The sequence below is a fragment of the Triticum aestivum genome, chromosome 4A (assembly GCF_018294505.1).
Source record: "Triticum aestivum cultivar Chinese Spring chromosome 4A, IWGSC CS RefSeq v2.1, whole genome shotgun sequence".
Taxonomy (NCBI): domain Eukaryota; kingdom Viridiplantae; phylum Streptophyta; class Magnoliopsida; order Poales; family Poaceae; genus Triticum; species Triticum aestivum.
The window spans coordinates 721838364-721855553 of record NC_057803.1 but is presented as its reverse complement, the minus strand read 5'-3'; the positions used below and the strand labels follow the sequence as shown (position 1 = coordinate 721855553).

The following is a 17190-nucleotide window of genomic DNA, read 5'->3' as shown; positions in this document are numbered from 1 at the left end:
GCAACTGTGGGAACACGAAGAACATTTCTAAGATGCAATGTCCTAGAGGTGTTTGTGAGAAGTGATGCCTGACCAACATGTGAAATGCGCATACCTGCCCCATTAGCTGTGTGAACCTTGTCATGCCCGCGGTAAGGTTGCTGGACAGTTAGCTTGCCCAGCTCGTTCGTGATGTGCGTGGTTGCTCCAGTATCCATGTACCAAGAAGGATCAACAAGATAAGAAGGGGTGTGACCCTGTTGCGCCATGTTGACTTGACGCTCGTTGCCCTTGCCATTATTGCCGAGGCCAAGGAAGTTCGTCTTGAACCGGCGATGACAGCGAGAGGCAACATGGCGAGGCAGACCACTGAGCTGGCATGGCTGAGCCGCACCACAGGTGGTACAGCAGGCACAGGCGCGGCCATCAACGAGAACCACCGGGGCGCCAGAGCGCGGGGCCTGCTGCTGTTGTGTCAAGGGCGCACCACCACCACCGGACTTGCCCCCTCCTCCCGAGGAAGATGCAGAGGGGCCACGGCCACCGCCTTTGCCGCGGTACACGGCGTTGACGGAGGAGTCGGTGGAGACGTCAGGGCGGCGCGCGTTGAGCCGTTGCTCCGTTGCCAGGAGACGGCTGTAGAGTTCCTGAGGACGAAGAGGCTCCTTACGTTCGTTAATCACCTTGGCAAGCGAGTCGTAGTCGCTGTCAAGGCCGCCTAGGATAAAGGATGTGAACTCGCTGTCGTGAAGGGGCTCTCCAATGGAAGCAAGAGTGTCAGCCAACTTCTTGATCTTGTTGTAGAAGGTGGTCACCGTACCATTGTCCTTGCGAGTTTCACCAAGCTTGGCACAGATGACCATGGATTGAGCAGTAGACTGAGATGAGAAACTCGACTCCAGGATGTCCCACACCTCATGAGAGGACGAAGCAAAGAGGACTAGCCCGGCCACACCCTCACCAAGGGAAGACTGGAGATCGGAGAGGATGGCTTGGTCCTGAGCGATCCACACACGGAACATCGGATGATGTGGCGGTGGACACGGCAGTGTACGGTTGACGAACCCCTCCAAGTAATGGCTGCGAAGGAGAGGAAGCACCTAAGCACGCCAATATAGATAGTTGTCCGGTTTAAGCTTCACCAGTAGGAGATGCGAGAACAAAAATGGCGGCGAGGAAATCGCGGCCAGAGCAGCTTCGACATCCACGTATGGCGTCGGGGAGATCACTGGTGCAGATGGCGCCGCGGCCGGTGCGTACAGGTGCGAGGGGCCGTACGGGTAGGGTGCCCCATAGGGCGGCGGAGCCGGGTACCCGCCCTGGCCAGGATACGCCCCGTAGGAGGGACGCGCGTGTGGCGACTGGCTGTACGGCGCCGCGTACAGTGGGTAGCCGCCGTGATTGGCATGGGCGGCATCGGCAACAGTAGGGCCGGCTGCGGTGTGGATGGCGGCAGCCGGAGCAGGCGCGATCGCACGCATCTGGTGCGACGCGGTAGGGGGCGGCGGCGTGGGCACAAGGGAGGGCACGGCGGCCGGCGGCGGCGACGGTTGCTGGGACCGGGCCGAAGCAGCAGGCGATGAAGAGGAGACGCCGGCGTACAGGGAAGACACCGGGCCGGCGAAGAGAGACCCCGCCGATTGAGTCTGCAAGGGCCCGAGCGAGCCATCCGCCGTGTAGGGCGCAGTCCCGACGTTGAGGAGACGCGCGAGAGACGGTGGGAGGAACGAGTGATCCATGTGGACGGGGGCCGGTGGCAGGAGGGCGGGGGAGGAAACCGCGGTGCCGGCGGCGCTTGAGGCGGCGGCGACGGCTAGTGGCGGAGGCGTAGCGGAAGACATTAGATGTTAGGTCGGATACCATATTAGACAAGGGTTTTAGGGTTTGTGGCACACCTCCAACGTGGGGTGACCTTTCCATTATATAGACAGTACAGCATAATTACAAGTGGGGCCCAGTATATACAGAGTCTAACAGTTGGGATCAGAACGAAGGATATATGTTAGAATAAAACGCTAATGCAAAATCATAGACGACACACCGAGGCACGATATTTGTTAACGAGTTTCACCGATATGGCTACATCCCCGGGGCATGACTACGGGCACTCCTCCCCAAGATACCGCAACACCGGCCGCCCGGGCGCCGGCACAAGCCGCCGGCTCCCCCGCGTACCTGTTGCTATCAAGTCGTCATGAGTTACAACGTGTGGTACCCCTTCGTATATAAGAGGCCTAGGATACAAGTGTCCGCACTCCTACACAACTCGTACCTAACCACACCAATTACAACTCCAAGTCCACGTAACCCCTTGCGTACATAGTATATTCGACACAAATATAACAAACTCCACCTTGTGAGTTCAGAGTAACGAGGAACTTAATTTTGCTCGAGTGTTGACTGTTAAGAAGACGAGAAGGGACTACAGTTGCAGGTGGAGTCACATGGAGTCTGGGAGTAGCAGCGGTACTCATGGCGTATCTCAAGTCCAGTGTACATGGAAGTTTGACGCATCGACAAATTCAAGGTGGTGGAGAATATTCGCCAAGGTGGAGTTTGTTAGAGTTGTGTCGAATATTATTGTACAAGTTAGGTTACAGTTGGACTTGGAGTCGTACGGTGTGTAGACAGGGTAGGAGTTGTGTCCTAATAGGAAACTTGTATCATAAACCTCTCATATATATCGGAGGTAGACACACGATGTAACCCATGCCAACATAATAACACCGGCACGCGGGGGAGCCGGCGGCGTGTGCTGACGCCCGGGCGGTCGTGGTGCGGGTATTGTGACGGTGTCATGGGGAGGAGCGCCCATAGTCATATGCCCCGGGGATGTAGCCATATCGGTGAACCTCGTTAACAAATCTCGGTGTCGTGCCTCGTGTGATTGCTTGGTCCTCCGTAGATCGACGGAGTGCATCGATTTATTCTAACAAGTGGTATCAGCGCGGCACTGCAGATGGATTGTATCGGCGACGCGGGTGGCCAGGGTATGGCACGGCTCGTGCACGGATGATGCGCGAGGTGGCGACTGTTGTGGCAGGGTTGACGTGCGGCACGTACGTGCGACATGGCTGGACAGATTGCCGGCGAGAACCAAGAAAAGAGACATGGCAGAAGTTGTGGTCGAGATCAACGGCGAGTTTGCGGCGAGTTTTTTCCTAGGCACGCGGATAGAGAAAAGGAAAGCCACGAAAGGATGCGTACGGCAGTTGGTCTCCGCGTGCGGCAGGTTACGCGAGACAGCCGCGCTAGGCTGCATGGCAGCGGGGCGTGCAACGCGCAAGAAACCGAGTCCAGGTATTCCACGGCTTGCATCGAGTCCCTGATCCGAGTCTAGAACCAACCGCCATGGACCCAACATGCACACACAAAAGGATCTTCAGAACCGTACACGCATTCAACAGTGCACCTTTCATGCCTAGACCAGGCACTAGTCCTAAAACCAACATGCATGCTTGCTAATCTTCTGGACTCTTTCCTTGCGCGTTGCACGCCCCGCTGCCATGCAGCCTAGCGCGGCTGTCTCGCGTAACCTGCCGCACGCGGAGACCAACTGCCGTACGCATCCTTTCGTGGCTTTCCTTTTCTCTATCCGCGTGCCTAGGAAAAAACTCGCTGCAAACTCGCAGTTGATCTAGACGACAACTTCTGCCATGTCTCTTTTTTTGTTCTCGCCGGCAATCTGTCCAGCCATGTGCCGCACGTCAACCCTGCCACAACAGTCGTCACCTCACGCATCATCTGTGCACGAGCCGTGCCATACCCTGGCCACCCGCGTCGCCGATACAATCCGTCCGCAGTGTCGCGCCGCCACCCTTGTACAACACCGAGCGCATCGTCTCGATGCTCTCACACTCCGATCTATCCGGTCGTCCCCCAGGTCTGATCGCGAGCCGAATCCGTCGCCTCCGCAACACCTTCAACAGCCACTACGCCGGTCCAATCGCCACGTCTAGCCGATCCTTATCGACCGCAGCCCATCGAACGGTCCAGGCCTCCTGCCCGAAGCGTCCAACACCACCGACCGCCTCCGTGATCGCCACCATGCTCCACCTTGCACCAATCGGACGTTCCTTGGCACCCGTCGAACATGATCGTCGCACCTTCGGATGATGTTCCGCATAGCCTTCTAGCAACCTTGCTCATGTACCACTTGTTAGAATAAAACGCTAATGCAAGATCATAGACGACACACCGAGGCACGATATTTGTTAACGAGGTTCACCGATATGGCTACATCCCCGGGGCATGACTACGGGCGCTCCTCCCCAAGATACCGCAACACCGGCCGCCCGGGCGCCGACACAAGCCGCCGGCTCCCCCGCGTACCAGTTGCTATCAAGTCGTCATGAGTTACAACGTGTGGTGCCCCTCCGTATATAAGAGACCTAGGATACAAGTGTCCGACTCTTACACAACTCGTACCTAACCACACCAATTACAACTTCAAGTCCACGTAACCCCTTGCGTAAATAGTATATTCGACACAAATATAACAATATAAGCGGGCGGAAATTCTACCTGTATGTACCAGCCAAGGAGTCGACCTGTGTGGAGATTCAGCAAAAAGGAAGGGAGCAGCATGGACCAATCATCAAGCGTCGTCGTCCTCGGAGTTAGGACCAGAAATCGATTTCCACCAAAGCAGAGCCATGGACCTCCCTTATGTCAGGGTCTTGGCTGCTACACCAACAACATATTAAGGGACATCATCACTTCAGTTGATACTTATCTGCTACTACTAGTGAACGAAAGAGAAAATGGGTACTGATCTGTCACTCCCCGTCGTCACAACCACCACTGCTGCTTGCTCGGGATGGATAGATGGTGGTCCTGATTCCCCAGGACATGGCGGATCCTTGGACAATGTCATCCAGGGTGTGGTGGTACCCTTCCTCCACTTGCAGCACGGGATTGTTGGGGTGTGCGTCCACTTCACGTTGCAACATACCAAGCCTGGCCACTCTACAATCCCATTTAAGCCAAATCTCCTTGAGACTTGAAAGGTGTTCGATACCATTAATCCCTGATTCCATCTGGCAATCATCGATTTCTATCTTTCTCAACCGCGGCGAGGTGCCCTCCTCGAATATCAACTCTCTCACCTGCTCGAGACCCCAAATATGCAGGTTTTTGAGATTTGGGAATGCTCCCGTTTTGAACGCCAACCTCTCCCCAATATAAGAGTCGCTTCCAAGACAAAGCTGCATGAGGTTGGGAAGTGGCCCTAGTATTTCCATCATTTTACCTTTTTCAATAAAAGACATTTCATTGAATAGATATATCGAGGTGATACAATCGCATCGAAAGAAAGCTCGGCCTCTGCATAGCTAGATGCACACAGCCAAAAAAGTCCAGAGTACCCTAAAAGCAAAAAATAATTCGATACAATGCCAATCAAAAAAACATGTCCAGCCTAAGGAGTGGCAGATCCTATCCGTAGGTCACACCGCCATCCATGGGGTTAGAAAACCTCTCTTGCCGTACGCTCCAGCCATGTAGACGCCATCATAAAAAGGTCTCTGTCCTCCGGCCTCTGCAGGATAGACCAAGTACGGAGCCATCGTGTACACACATGAATAATCTGCATAGGAGATGAGACACATTTGTTATTAAAAATCACATCATTCCTGGTAAGCGACAGTGCCCAGCATAAGGCCACCGCTCCCACAAGAATATGCGCAGAAAATTGTTTATCAATACCCCACAACCAGTTGCCGAACATGTTTCGTGCACTACGTGGTGGGTATAGATTCGAAGCTACTTGAACTATGGCCCAAACTGCCCGAGCGAACTTGCACTCAAAAAATAAGTGTTTAATAGACTCGTCATGTTGGCAAAAGACACATGTCTTGGAACAGGGCCAGTTTCGTCGTGTCAGATTGTCTCTAGTTAGGATGACTCCTCTGTTAAGAAACCAGAGGAAAATCTTCACTCTTAGAGGGATTTTGAGCTTCCACAATTTCCTGTTATCAACTGGAACATCACAACGAACCATTGCATCATACATGGATTTGACTGAAATTTTGTCATTCTGATGCAAGTTCCATCGAAAAATGTCCGACTCACCTGACAGTTGAATGTCCTCTAGGCGAGTGAGTAATTCATTCCATGCTGCCAGGCGAGTGAGTAATTTCCATGATTTTACCTTCTTCCTTTATTTCGATGCCCAATAAGTAAAGCTTGACCAAATGCGTCGGACTGCCAACCCAGCCAGGAATCTCTCCAAGGCATCCATGCAACTTCAGACTCCTCAACAGGGAGGAGGAGAGGAAGCAACATGCAGCCACTCGAGTGAACCATACACTTGAAGGGAGCGGAGGCATGTGAGCTTCTGAATGGCATCACAGAGTAGCTTCCATTTTTGTTTGGTGGCCCCTTCTGTTACCACGCTTAGTTTTCTCAGCTGCACAAGCTCACCTAGCTCTTTAATTGCTTTGCCACTAGTTCAGCTGATGTCTACAACCTCTAGTATTTGCAGCTCTTTTAGTTTGCCGATTCCTGTTGGCACCCTCACACCTATTGACATGGACCAACAGCTAGACCATGCCATGTGTAGCTCAGCAACTGCCTTGGCATGCAAACTAGGATCAAACAAAGGTGTGCACAGACAAGATGTGGACAACAAGCATCACATGGGGTTAGCCAGGTCAAACCAGTAATAGAAATGATTCCTGGTACAACGGAGACTATGTAGACTCTTGAGTTTACTGATCTTGGTTGGCAGTTCTGTAATATAACTGTTTCTTATGTTCAAAGTACGCAAGCCTTGTAATTTTCCTATGGATCTAGGAAGTTTATAAATATGTAATGTGCTTTAGGATCACAAAAATTCAGATACTTCAGGTGGCGCAGCAATCCTATGTTGCTTATATCCTTTTGTGTGACTTGAAACTGTGCATTCTCTAGATCCAAGGCTCAAAGCATTCTCATATCAGGTGAACAAACTGAAGATGATGGCTCCAATGGTCTCCCACCAAACATGGTTAATGACCGGACATGGCTCCAGTCCATGCCTATATTTTGGGACTCTCTACCATGGTATGCTACATGGCGAAAGGCCTCCTCTGTGACACTAGTCACATTATCTTGTGCCAAGTACACGAAATTTTCATCTCTAGAAATTGAGATCATGACATCACGCACAATATCATGGACTCGACAGCTCTTAACAACTCCTTCTATGCTCACTTTTGAGGGTTGAATCATGCTTCGGTTGATTAGCTCGGTGAAATAACTTATTCCAGCATCCTCGATATTTACTCCACCTCTGGCTCTAACAAACCTCTCTGCTATCCATCTCTCTATCAGACATCTCCTTTTGATCTCAAAATCCTCAGGAAAGATGCTTAGATACAAAAAGCATGACTTGAGATGAGATGGCAAGTGATTGTAGCTTAGAGTAACTATCCTCCTCATTGCTTCAAGGCTAGGGTTGACCTCGAGCTCTGAGGGGATTTGATTATAGATACTTTCCCACTTTGTGACCTTTTTGGTGGAAAGCATGCCTCCTATAGTGAGTACAGCCAACGGCAGACCCCGACACTTCTTTACTATTTTGTTGACCATGGCCATCATTTCCTTATCATTTTTCATGTCTTCATGTGTTTTTTCCACTCTTTCTTAGTAGCAAATCTGTGGCATCCTCTATTTGCAGGTGCTTAAGGTGGTAAATAAGCGATTCAGAAGTGCATTGCTCAGCCAAGCCAGCATCTCGTGTTGTTACTATTATTCGGCTGCCTTTGTTGTTTCTAATAGGAAAAGCAATATCTTTGATCCAATTCCATGCATCGATGGTCCACAAATCATCAAGAACAATAAAGTATCTCTTATCCTCCAGCTTTTCTCTAAGGTAGCTGGAGAGATGCTCTACTTGCAATGACTTGCCTTCAAGATCTTTCAAGCATTTCTTCATTGAATCGGTACCCAAAAGTTGCCTAATCATGTCCTTGAGCATCTCTATCTTGGAAAAGGACTGCGAGACGGTGACCCATGCACAACAAGAAAATGTGTTCTTAATGTCTTCCTTACTTTCAAATGCCTTCCTTGCGAGAGTAGTCTTGCCTAAACCACCCATGCCAACAACACATATCACCTTGCAAATACCATCTCTAGAGTTGACATCCACCATCTCAATCAACTCTAGTTTAGCCTTAGCAAAGCCCACAAGCTCTGCCTCATCAATATTGCTAGCTGAGTGGCTGCGAATATCTTCCATATAGGAATTCACATCATCAATGCTGCTGGAGGAATCGGCGGTGATCAAGTTATAGCGTGTGTTCCTGATGCTCACCTCTTCTACTCTTGCTTTGAGATCACGAATTTGGCTGGCAATTCGATGGCGGTCTTTCAGCTTAAGCAGCAGTCGAGACCGGCTCTGACTTCCCACATGCACCATAAACTCATCAAGGCAATCCTCGATGTCGTATGCTAGATCTCTTACTTGCTCTGCCCACACCTTCAGTAGCATGTTTTTGTTCTTCATTCTCTCCGCGGCCGCTAGGAATGCTTGCATCGTCTTGAGCTCATCTTTTATGAACCTGTCAAACAAATTAAGTTCATCAGAACAACTTTTAGTGCCATTATGCGGTTTGTTAGAACACATGCAACAGAGCAGAGCACATGTAAGCTTGTCATCTTTCTTTTTTATTAAATCAGTAAAGGAAGGGCAAGATCTAGAGGCTAGAGCCCACATCACAAGCAGGAACCCCAACAAACTATTTCTGGTCCCATAAACTACTCCCTCCGTTTCGTAATAATTGTCGTTGGGAGTTCCTCTCCGACCAGGTGAAAACGCACAAAAGTACAGAAATACCCCTCGTTTGAAAACAGATCGTCTTCCTCCTCCATCCGCGAGGCAGCACCCCTCCAGTCCAGGACTCCTCCATCCTCCGTCGGGCTCCTCCAGGCCAGCGCCCCTCCGTCGGGCTCCTCCAGGCCAGCGCCCCTCCGTCAGGCTCCTCCAGGCCAGCGCTCCTCTTTGCCCCTCCTCCAGGCTCCTCCAGGCCAGCGCTCCTCTTTGCCCCTCCGCCAGGCCCCTCGTCGCTCCTGCTTCTCCGCCGGGCTCCTCCAGGCCAGCGCTCACCTCCTGCCCCGCCTGACCCTGGCCAGCGCTCAACTCCTCCGCCCCCACCTCCTCCACGGCTACGGCCAGGCCACCAGCGGCTCCATTCCAGTGAACTCCCCTGCTCTCTGCTCATCTTTGTGGTAGACATCCTGCAAAATTGTTCATGTTACTTTTCAATCAAGAAATCAGGAATACTAGCAATATATCGATATCAAGATCATGATCTGCTAGTTTTGGAAACGTTCACTCAGGAAATCAGTCAATGAGGATATCAAAATGTTTTGGTAATGTAGTGTGCACATGTACATTGTCGCTAGGTGTGGGTGCAAAATTATGGTATCTTGAGCATCCCCACCAACAGAATTACAGTTGAGAAAATTCAGCCAGGGCACAATTTCAAAACAGTAAGACCAGTCACAAAACAGAAAGTCTTGGTTTGAAAATGGTAGGTAGGTCACCTTACCAGCTTCTCTTTCTTTCATTCATTTCCATCACCATCACCTTGGCTCAAGTTCGCTTTCTTTCACACTATCAAAGGAATTCAGTTAGGAGTAACACTAAGTGAATCAAATTTGCAGATGATGTACTGAAAAGGGTGTTGTTTCTTGACAAGAAAAGGCAGAATTGATGTACTGAAAAGGGTGTTGTTTCTGAAACAATTGTCATATTATGAGTTCACCTAAGGAAATTAAGCTGGTTTCTGAAAGTTCAAATAAGGTGCACAAACCCTTAAGGTTCAAATAAGATGACCATGACAGTAAAAGTAATATTGACATGGAGTAAACATTAGCACTAATTGAAATGAGTAAACACTAGCAATATTAACAGAATTAAACACTAGCAATATTAATAGGAGTAAACAGAAATATTAGTACAAGTGCCATACTACTGCAAGTGCTAAATCTGATTTGGTCTTTTTGCAAGCTTTTACTCCTACACTACTCCTAATTAAATGAAGAAGATCTTGAACTAATGTAAGAGAAGAGAAAAGGAGTGAGAAGCAAGAGTTTAGTTAATTTTAATTAACTGGAAAAGGATTTAGTTGATTTTTACTCCTACACTAAATCTGGAATACTCCTACAGATCAGTAACCATGAACTTTCTCAATAACAGTACAGAAGGGCACAATATTGGGAAGTTTGTTAGTCTGGCATGGTAGCAACAGTAAAATATATACAAGCAGGCACTCCCTTCTCTATATATGAATTCAACTAAGAGATCCGCTGATCTAACGCGCACAAATTCTTCATTAACCTAGGAAACTAATTATGGCTGGTAATGCTTCATTAACCTAGGAAACAAATTCTTGCTTTGACAGTAAACATACAACAATTGACCATAACAATATTGTCACTGTTGCTTTGACAATAAGCAGACTGAATTTATATGTACTTCTTCTTCTTCTTCTTGTACTTCTACTTCTACTTCATCTTACATATTCATATCTTCAGGAGAAAATGGATCTCCCAGATCTCAACTTCACTCCACCTGTAGAAGATGTGGATGAAATGGACGAAGATGCAGGAGAGCGAATGGAAGGAGATGAAATTGTTCAAGATCCAGGTACAGTTACCATTGATCATTCCATCATTTCATCATTTGATCATTCCATCACTTCATCACTTGATCATTTCATTTAATCATTTCTCTGTTGTATGTCTTGGTGCAGGTGTTGGGCAAGTTGCTAGGAAATATAAAACCCTCAATGACCAGCAAAAATTTGCTGCTTATGTAGCAATGCATACACTGTGTATGAGTAGACGAGGCACTTTTTTGGGAACTGACAAGCAAGACATTGCAAATTTTTTCGGAGTGGGTGTTTGGAGTATACAAAGAATTTGGAGAAAAGCAATGAGGCAAATTAGCGAAGGTAAAGAGGTGGATGTTTCTAATCAAAAAAAAGGAAATTCTGTAAGAAAGCCTAAGGACATTAATCTAGAAAAAATCCTAACGATCCCATTAAACAAAAGGTCTACCATTAGGTCACTTGCTTGGCAACTGGGGTGTAGCCCTACCACACTTCATAGAAAGTTCATGTTAAACTTGATAAGGAGGCATACAAACTGCGTGAAGCCAGCTCTAAAGGACCAGAATAAGAAGGATAGGATGAAATTTTGTTTGTCGATGCTTGATGAGGCAACAACAGCAACACCAAGGCCTAAGTTCAAGACTATGCATAATGTTGTCCATATTGACGAGAAGTGGTTCAACATGACCAAGAAGAATAGAACCTATTATCTGCTGGACGGGGAGGAAGAGCCTACAAGGCCTATACATGGCAACTGTATTGGAAAGGTGATGTTCTTGACGGCCGTTGCTAGGCCGAGGTGGGACAGTGAAGGAAACGTGACCTTCTCTGGGAAAATCGGTATCTGGCCATTCGTGAAAGAAGTTCCTGCTCAAAGGAGAAGCGACAACAGGCCCAAAGGTACAATAGAGACAAAATCAATAAAGGTCGACAGAAAAGTGATGAGGGAGTTCCTGATAGAGAAGGTCTTGCCAGCAATACAAGCTGTTTGGCCTGAAGGCGATGCTGGACAAACCATCTACATTCAGCAGGATAATGCTAAGCCCCATATCTTGCCAGATGATCAGGAATTTCTAGAAGCTGTCGCAAAAACTGGACTTGACATCAGAATAATACAACAGCCTCCCAACAGTCCTGATTTGAATGTGCTTGACCTTGGGTTTTTCAACTCGCTCCAATCCCTGACAGATTGTCTGAGTCCTAAAACACTACAAGACCTTATTAAGGGTGTTTTGGAGGAATTTGAAGGCTATGATGTTTACAAGCTCAACAGAATTTTCCTAACTCTACAGACGTGCATGATTGAGATCCTAAACCATGCAGGGGGCAATGGGTATAAAATACCCCATGTAAACAAGGAAAGGCTTGAGGGGATTGGGCAACTACCTCCAAGATTATCATGCCCTCTAGAGGTTTACGCAAATGCATTATACAACTTAGAGCTAATGGAGAGGGTTCAGTAATGGAATATGAGCTTGTGATGACGCTTGCGGCGAGGTTGTGATGCTAGTGATGATGCTTGTGATGCTTGCAATGAGGCTCTGATGCTAGTGATGAGGCTGTGATGCTAGTGATGATGCTTGTGATGCTTGCGATGAGGCTCTGATGCTAGTGATGAGGTTGTGATGCCAGTGATGATGCTTGTGATGCTAGTGATGAGGTTGTGATGCTAGCGATGCTTGTCATGTCTGTAATAATTCATATTTGAGTATGTTGGAGTACGTTGTTTTTGTGGAGTATGTTGGAGTATGTCTAACTCCACTTGTATGTGTAACTCCACTTGTATGTCTCCACTTGTATTTTTACTCCATGTATTTTTTTACTCCATACTCCATTTGTATGTGTATATTTCTACTACTCCATTTGTATGATCATTCGCTGATAGGAGAGTAGTAGGAGAGGAGAGGAGTGAATTCGAGAAGAGTATGTGAGAGGAATATGAGAGGAAAGGAGTGGAATAGAAGAGGAGAGGAGTGGGCTGGAATAGGAGAGGAGAGGAAAAAAATCAATTTAACTTTAACACAAGATAAGAGAAGAGAGGAGAGAAGAGAGGAGAGAGAAGAAGAGAGAAGAAGAGAGAAGATACTTTTCTTTAATTAATGCCAAGCTACTCTTTAACATCATTCTTTGGTCAAGTTACTCACAAGCTTCCATACTGCCAAGTTTGCTTATTGGCATTCTTTTAATTTTAGTCCTGCTCCTACTAATCCTACTCCTAATCCTAATTTTAAAAAACCTGCATTAAAAGGAGTATTTTGGCACTGGATGAAAAGGAGTATTAACAACTCCAAGCTGAATACACAAATCTCTACAGCAAGCTACTCCAAGCAGTACTAAACCAACTAAGGTCACTTAAAGCAGTACTACACCAAAATACAAATACTGATGTCACTAATCTTTCCAAGCAGTACTACACTTACAGTAATCTCTGATAGGAGAGTAGTAGGAGAGGAGAGGAGTACTTGCAACTCTACACTAAACACTACACTACTCCAAGAACTACTCATACTGTTGCTGCACTTGCTGAAAAGAGAAGAGAAGTCAAGAGAAGGAGGGTACTCCTGCTACAATTCATTTAATTTTAGTTAACTCAAGTTCATTTACTGAAAAAATCATTTAGTTTTAATTAAAAAACAAGTTTCAGTTAATTAAAAAATCATTTAGTTTCATTTTAATTAATTAAAGAAAATGACTTGTTGAGAGGAAAGGAGTGGAATAGAAGAGAGAGGAGTGGAGTGGAATAGGAGAGGAGAGGAAAAAGTTTATTTTAATGCTGAAGTTTGGAAGTAAGGTCTGGAGTTTTTGATACTCAGGAAGGCTTGTGTTAAAATCAGAGGACTAGACTAAACAAAATGAAATACGCAAGGCCGCAGCAAGAACGCAGCTCACTTCAACTAAACTAAACTGAACTTATTTAGCTACTGAAGAAATGAGCAGCGACTGAAGCAACTAAACTGCAGTTATAAGGAGGAGTAGCAAGCAGTGACTGAAACTGCAGATACGTCGAGGTTAACATTGACAACTACTGCAACTTTTCCTTATTACTCGAGCAAAACTACTGGAAAACTAATTGAATCTTTTCACTTAAATCAACTACTGCAACGAAATTCAGTGAATTAAGTATGCAGAGATACAACTACTACCATCAGAGAGAAACTACAGAATTAAGTATGCAGAGACAAGAGTACTGCAACCAAACTGAATATACTCCAACCAAACTGAGACAAGAGTACATCAGAGATACAGAGAGATACAAGTACTGCAACCAAACTGAATTAAGTACGGAGTATGCAGAGATACAGGAGTACAACTAACTGCAGCCTTGTCGTCGCGGAGGTTCTGGCCGTGGAGGCCGCGCATGAGGGAGGCCAGCTGCTCATCCTCCTCCATCTGCTTCCGCACCCGCTTGATCTCCTTGGACACGTCCCCGAACCTCTGCATAGCATATCCATGTCCACCCAGAGCAGAAAGCGCAGCGCGTGTCATGTCAGTCAGTCAGCGCGTGTCATCGTCAGAGGTACTGTAATTAATCAAGAAGCCGGAGCGGAGGGGGCTTACGGTGGACTGGATGGTGTTGGCCCTGGTCCTGCCGGTGCGTGGGGCCGGCGGCGAGGGAGGGGGCCTGGGCTCGGTGGCGACGGCGAGCACGCGGCGGAGGCGGCGCTGGTGTTGGTGCGTGGAGTGGCGCGGGAGCAGGGAGATGAGCCCGGCCACGACGCGGCCCCGGCCGAACCCCCCTCACTGCAGCAGGTGCAGCGCGGACGCCGACGCCGCCGTTGCAGGCGAGCAGCACCAGCTTCGCGTACGCGGCGTCGGCGGCCATCCCCTTTGCCCTTCTTCTTCCTGGCAGCAACGACCAACTGTGTCAAGTGCGTCCGTCGCCCAGAAGCTCACCTCTGCACCGCATCCACCGTCTCCGTCGCCAGATCCAGAGCAGGTGCACGCAGATCAAGCGGTGGCGCACGCGGATCTAGCGCCTCCGTCGCCCAGAAGCTCGCCGCCGGTGCAAAAATCCAAGCTTTGACCTCGGATGTGGGATGTGAGTGTTGTGGGGTGCGAGTGGAGGCGGGAGAAAGATGGCGGCGACGGGGAGAGATGGTGGCCCGCGAGGTGGGCGAGGTGGGCGAGGTGGTTGCCGGCGAGGTGGGCGAGGTGGGCGAGGTGGTTGCCGGCGAGGTTGGCGAGAAGAGAGAGGCGACGGGGAGAAGAGAAAGTAATGAGTGAGGAGCGAGTGAGTGCCGACGCGAGGGTAAAAGTGGAAAGCGCAAAAAAATCGTAGCGTGCCGAAACTTGTACTAGTTTTCTTCACCGACAATTATTTCGGAACAGAGGGAGTATTTCTTATGTGATTTATAAATTTCTTGTTTGTTGTCTCACTAATCACACCTTATGTGTGCTGATGGATGCATGATTTGTCATTCCCAGTAACTTTGTGAAGGTCTGAGCAATTTCTACCAGAATACTAGCAAGCTAACCATAGAGAAAAAAGGTTATTACAGGAAATTAGATCTGTAACAACTAGCAACTTCCTGTCCGGTGAATGGATCGAAGGAAACAGAGCAGAAGAGTAGGAGTGTGTGGATGTTTTAACATACCAGATGTCCTTGCGGACGCCGATGAGAAGGCTCATCTCCGTGGCGGCGGCAGAGGCGGCCACGCTGATGACAGCGCCCAGCATGGACCTCGCCATGCTCACCACCGTGCCCGCCATGATCTCCGGCCGGCCGGACGGTCGCAGCAAGGTCGGCTTCGCTATCTAGCACTAGATTATAGATAGATCGCAGAGTGCTCTGGATCGGAGAGGGGAAGGGAAGAGATAACTACAAGCGTTTACTTGACTCTCCACTTCTCCGGTCTCCCCCGCTCCTGGTCCAATAAGAGCTTTGCTAGACGTACGGAGTTTTACAGGAGGTTTACAGGTTGCTTAATAGTGATTGGCCGAGGATTGATTAAGATGCACGGGCCCACCGGTGAAAATCAGGGGGGCCAATTAGAAGAGCGAATGGTCCTTAACCTGTAAAAACCCGTAGAATGAGCCTGTACGTGTAGCATTTTTGGTCCAATAATTGAGCAATCGCAATGCATTGCCATTCCATTTAGCCACTCCTGCAAAACGAAAATCCTACACTTACGGGATTCTTGCACGGACTGATTTTACGGGCTCCTTCCTAGCCAACCAACACCCCTGATTTTAGCTAGTGGGGCCTCTCCTCCCTAATCTTCTCCAACCACAACTCTCCACTGGAGTCCGTAACTAAAATCCCGCGAGAATATGTCCGTAAGTCTAGCATCTCTCGCTGCAAAATAGTGCTCCCATTGGGTTTGTGCATGAACGGACAGCAACGGTGGGTGCAGTGGTGCTGCTTCTGAAAAAGCAAATTAAGTAGTATTGTATTCCCTCCTTTCCGGTTTATAGGACTTGTCTCAAAATTTTATTTTTTTTTATTTTATAAGGCTCGATTTGGTTGTTTCCCATCACATGTTAAGATTCCAAGGTGCATTAAATCATTGCTTGCAAGTATTAAGAGAAAATTGACCAATGCATGTAATTTATGCATGCATGCATTGCAATTAATGCATTGGTAAACTTACTTTTTTGAGGAAAACAAGAGCATTAATTGGGTTCTTTTGCAAACTCCAAAAGGTATTCCACCACTCACCATCTACATTGGTTGATGATATTTTTGAATTGAGCCTTATAAACCGGAAAGGAGGGAGTAGAGCAGAAAAGCATCATAGAGCGTAGTGGGAATCTTTCTGTTTTACTCACGTGACCAAAGAAAGAGGAGCAATAATGAACTGAACTGGCCCACCTCAGACTAGCTGTGAATAGCTTCCAACTTTACTTCACATCAACTTTCGAACTCACCAACTTTACTTCCGTGTCTTTAAGTTCAAACGGTCTGGCACTATACATAACACATGACTACCAGACGCATGATTAGGGGTGCTGTTTACTTGGGTATTTATTCGCCTAAATGGCCCTTTTTTGCACTTAAGCGCATCCTTGGCCCCGTTCTCTAATGGAGACATGTCAAGCCGCTTGCCTACTTTGACCGTCAACGTTAAACGGTCGTCGGTCAGCAAGCCGATATGGCACCCACGTACACGTCCTTCTGATAGACGTTATAGTATTCGACAAATGATTTGTCGGTTATAACTCGCTCTTACGGGCCAATCCGTTAGTCGTATTGGATGAATAGCTTGTAACATCTTACCAATGGACGCGTATATTTTCTTCTTTCTCATTGTGGCACCCCCGTTTGGATACAATGAACTACCACTATATTCAGATGGAAGGCCGCACACGCCAGCCCAGGAGATCACTCTGGCGTGTGGTTTTACAATCCATGTGTAACGGTATATACAAGCCATTTCATAAAAGGGTGCTTTATAGATCTAAGTAACGTTACATCAGGAACTAACATGCTCCAAGATCAACATTGTGTTGAGGCATGACTGCAGTGGAAGCTTCTACAATGGTAGCGGCACGGTTGTAGCATGGCTCCATTCTATAGGGATCTGACTGGGTTACTCCGTCGCCTAGTGTCGCATTGACTCTATCTCCTTAATTGCTTCGTACCTTGCCATGTAAAAAGCCATGTTCAAATGT

At 47.9% G+C, this 17190-nt stretch overlaps 1 pseudogene; it reads right to left on the bottom strand.

The window, feature by feature from the left end:
- Positions 1-5307: 5307 nt before the first annotated feature.
- Positions 5308-14276, bottom strand: LOC123088356 (putative disease resistance RPP13-like protein 3; annotated as a pseudogene).
- Positions 14277-17190: the final 2914 nt, after the last annotated feature.